We start from the raw sequence: 5,078 nt of genomic DNA, 5'->3' as shown, positions 1-5,078 counted from the left end.
CCAGATTTCTTTTTGATCACAAACACTGGTGTGTTCCATGGGCTATGAGAGGCCTCAATATGTCCTGCGGCCAATTGTTCTGCAACTAAAGATTTCAAGGCGAGGAGTTTTTCTTGATTGAGGGGCCACTGATCCACCCACACTGGTTTATCTGTTAACCAGGTCAGTGCCAGTGTCGGGCGCTCCACGCCCTGCAGCACAGCGGCCCCTATGAAAAATCCGTGGTAAGACGCACCCCCCCATTGATCCAACACATCTCGACCCCATAAATTAAGTGGCAAAGTGATGACATATGGCCTCACAGTGGCTTTCTGTCCCTCTGGGTTGCTTATTAGCACAGGTTTTGCTGCAATAAAACTATTTGAAACTCCACCTACACCCAACACTCCTTCCGCATTTACAACCAATGGCCACGAGGAGGGCCAGTTACGCTGTGCTATGATGGTCATATCAGCCCCAGAGTCCAGCAAACCTATCAATTTTATCTGTGATGGGGATGCATTTGCCATAGTGAAGGTACAGGTCATTTCTGGCCTGCTTTCCGTAATGCGTTGCGACCAAAATACCTGCGGCTTTCCAGTGGACCCAAAACCTTGAGTACCACGAATTACCTGTTCTGTCGCAGGCACACAGCTCATAAATGGTACGAGTTGAGCAATTCGTGTGCCTCCTTTTATAGTGACTGGAGGGGTTGCAGTAGATACCATTGCACATATTTGCCCGTGATAATCAGCATCAATAACTCCCACATGCACCATTAACCCTTGCAAAGTACTACTTGATCGTCCTATTAGTAAGGCACTTAATCCTTTACCAATCGGTCCCCAGGCTTCCAGGGGCACTTTATGCACTCCTTGGGTAGATAAAGTTACTGTGTGGGCGGTGCATACATTCATCCCGGCTGCTCCTTGGGTTTGTCCCCGTAACTTGTCACAAAGGCTTGTGGTGTCTGCGCTGGCTGTTGTACCAGAAAGGGGTTGCTGGAGGGGTAGGGCATTTGTGTCTGCACGCGCCCCTTCACGCTCTTTCTGCCGTTTCCCGACTGGAGGGGTTGACCGTTAGCATGAAATTTAGATTTACATTGCTTTGCAAAGTGTCCCAGCTTTCCGCACTTAAGACATGTAGCTGCTCCCATGGCCGCCTGCCTGGCTCCTCCTTTTCTATTTTTAGCAGGACAGTTAGCCTTGACATGTCCAGCCTGCCCGCAGCAGTAACATTTCTGATTAGACATACGCATTGCAGACATAGCTGTAGCTAATGCAGACATTTTGTGTTCAACAGAGCCCACCTTCCCGCAAGCCGTAATCATAGCTTCTAGGGTTGGATCCCCAGGGAGCGTCTCAATCACCTTTTGACAATCTGCGTTAGCATTGTCACGGGCTAACTGTTTTACCAGCATTTCTCGTATATGTACATCAAATACCTGCCGCTCTATAGCCCCCATCAATTTCTCTACAAACGACAGAAACGGCTCTTCAGCCCCCTGTTTAATCATGGTATATCTTGCCTTAGGCTCTGCCAGCTCCGCCATTCGGAGCAAAGCTTCTACACCAATAGTCTTTACTTGCTCCAATACAAGCGGATGCCATTGAGTCTGATGTTGAGGATTATTAAATTGACCAGTCCCAGTCAGAACATCAGCTCCGTTACCATAACGTGGATCGGTTTGTGAAAGCTGCAAATTGTGTACTGCTTGCGCCTCTGCTCTCTGAGTCCAGATACTACAAAAAACGGTGCATTGCACAGGTTGGGAAATAATTTGAGCAATTTGAGCAACATCATAAGGTGTCATTTCTTCCATAGTTAACAGGCGTATTAATTGCATAACTGCAGGGGAGTTGGGACCATATTGCGCAGTTGCCTTTTGTAAATCCTGTATAACTTTCCACGAATATGGTCTATGTTCATCCATAATTCCTTGTCCTGGATCGCCCCGTACCACGGGGAAAGCCATCGCCCCAGTCCCCCCTTAAATTCGTTTCACCGGAGCTGCCTGCTGTTACAGGAACGTTAATTTGCTCGGACAGGTCCCAATTTCCTTCTTGCAGAGCTCGAGCTTTCACCTGCTGCCAGAATTTCAGGGGGTTGTGGGGACTGACAGTAATTCGAGCCGGCGGGAGGACCCAGGGCTGTCCTCGGCAACGCGAGCCTCCCTGTAACTGTCCCTCCTTCGGTGTTCCCGCAGACCCCCCAGGTTCAGGATCCCCCATATCATTGTCCATGGGATCATGCCAACCCTCTGATGTTTCGGCTGGCAGAGGGGGGTACAGGCATGAGGTCCCCTGTTCCCCTCCCCGCGCCCGGGGGGGGGCTATTCATCCCTTCTCCATCCTCTGAATCAGGCGGCAAGGGGGGGGGGGCGGACGGGTTAACCGGCGCCTCCGCCGTTTCAGCGGGGCATACGTCACTACCAGGAAGCAAGTCCCGAGGCCGCTTATAAGTTCTATCTTTAATAGTCCGAGGATGTCCTGAGGGCCGCTCATCATCAGAGTCATCAACGAAAGGGTTCTTTTGTCGGCCCCGTGGCTTTGGCCGCCCTGCGCGCTTGCCAGAGGACTGGGCAACAGACCCCACGTCCTCTGTGGGAGAGGACTGCCCTCCCCCCGCGATGGGGACGTCTGGCTCCTTCATCCTATCCCTTTGTTCTTTAATGTCTTTGACGGTTTCAAGGAGCAGGCGCCACGTCATCAGGAGGCTGGCTGCCTCCTTAGACCCTCGGGACGCACTGTCAAACAGCTTGTCCCCGAGCCCTTGCCACACAGGCACACTAAATGCAGTCACTGTGTCTGCTTTATATCCGTGTTGCTTGCCCCATAAGAGCATTTTCCGCAACATCAACTCTTCTACTTTAAGTCCTCTCTTTTGCAAAATTACTTTCCACATATTTACAATTCCGGCGTCCTCATTACTGAGGGTCCCGCCCATGTTCCCGGCAGCTCACCTGTTTATCTGCAGGTGTCAAGTATCGGTCCGGACTAGCAGCTCTTCCCGCTGCTGTCAAGCTATGCCGGGCTCCGTCTCCACTGCTCTCCTCGCAGTCACAAGCATAATTTACAGCATCACGTCGGGGTCACCAATTGTCGTGGTCGAGACGGACAAACGACACGTACGCATTCTTATAGTACAAGCAAAGAAGGTTTTTTTTATTACTACAAGCCAGCAAATTTATACCCATTATACTTGTTACCTTGTACATATGTCTGTCCCTTATTGGTCAAAAAGTTGTCAGAAGTTGTTTTTCTCACCCCTCATTGGGTGACTTTTTCAGGTTCCTTATCACAACTGCAAATGGTCAACACATTCCTTAAACTTAGTTTCCCAGGCATGCTTCTCAGCCTTTCTTGTTCTCTCACGGGAACACTGCAATCTTGTCAAGGTCAATATCCTCCCCAGGCCCCTCGGTCCAGCCAAGGGTCCTCCACATTGACCCACGAGCCTTTTGTTATATTTTCTCTCCCCTGTCCAGCTGAGGAGGGGGAGTGATAGAGCAGCTTTGGTGGGCACCTGGCACCCAGCCAGGGTCAACCCACCACACTCTGGTAAGTGGCTATACACACAACCCTTTAGACATAAACCGTTGTCCAAGCCTGAGACTAAGACTGGACCTAGCCGCACCTAGACTCCTCTCTGAGAAGAAGTTTAGAAAGCAAGGGGGTCCTTTCTGAACCTCATGACTCAACAGGAGGGCCCCCCCCAGCCATGCATCAGACTCGTACCACTAACACGACAGACGGTGATAGAAGTGTCACCATTATAGTGTAAAAGGCTAATGGACTAACTAGAATGGGTTATATACAGAGAGCAGAGAAGTGCAAGGATGGGACTAGTTTGACAACTAAGAAGGTGACTTCATCATTATGATGCCAAAATAAAGGAAAGATGATGATGTAGTAGGAACAAACATTTCACAAAACTATTACTCCCTATCTAACTTTCAAAGGTAAGTCTAGAAACCAAACTTCTTACCTCTGAACACTGTACATAATTGAGACAGATGTTGATTTTGTCACATACACTGCTTCCTATCTTAGGAAAAAATTGAAAGGGTGCTTAATGTGCTCTTGGGAACAATTAGCCTTTTGTCCACCCCACTGGGAATAATGTCTTTGTGCTTTCTCTCCTTTGCAGACACCAAATACTTTTATAGTTAAAACTGACCAATCAGTTAACATAGTTGCATCAATGAGAGAGTAGTGTTGAGAGTAAAGAAAAGTGGAAAAAATGGGAATAAAGTGTGCATGTTTACATTAAAAGGCTGATGCTCCTATTTCCATAGATAGGAGGTTGATGTGCTCAAAAACTTCTCTGTTCTCCCATTCTCCAGTTATATCACTTGATTTATTAAAAGACTACCACTTCCTGCCAGCCTCTAGACAAAATAATGATGTATGGCAATGCTCTTCAGGTCCTCAAACTGAAGAGGGGCTTGACACTTAGAAAAGAGGCCCTCTTTGGTGAGAGCTGAGAACTTCAGAGCAGCTAGGTAGGCACATGTTCTCTTAAAGTATGCTGCAAAAGCATTTCAGAGTAATTGTCACTGTGTGAGCAATCCCCAAAAGGTATAATTTTCTACACATTTGGACTAGCACTATTCCACAATAAAACTTGTCTCTCCTTGTGATAGCTAACATAAGGATATTGAGTAATTTACAAGGGAACTGATCAAAAAAATTGTCTGGGTGGCTGTCTATTTTTTTGGTGGGGGGAGTGAGTTTCTTTTCTGATCTGGTCCTTGCAGAAATTAACCGAGACTAATAGTAGCTACGTACCATCGTCGCTAGACCAGTAACAGCATTGATGGCAGATAGATACATGTAAAATGCTGAAAATATGGAAAAAAAGCTGAGAGCAACCTGCTACCCCAGAGCGCGCGCGCAACCGCCCCCCCCCCCCCCTCCCGAGTCAGCGCCCGCACCCGTCCCTTCACCTCCAGGCGGTTTACTTCTGCGTCTACAACAAGCATCCTAGCCACTACCTGTCTTCTCGTGCTATTCCTTGCCCGGGGGAGGCTAACGCGCGGGGGGCGGTACTAAGCACGCGCACTGAGCTGACTCCCTCCGCCCCGTGGCGGAAGTGAG

This window comes from Aquila chrysaetos, chromosome W, assembly GCF_900496995.4.
Source record: "Aquila chrysaetos chrysaetos chromosome W, bAquChr1.4, whole genome shotgun sequence".
Lineage (NCBI taxonomy): Eukaryota > Metazoa > Chordata > Aves > Accipitriformes > Accipitridae > Aquila > Aquila chrysaetos.
This window is presented reverse-complemented; position numbering follows the sequence as displayed.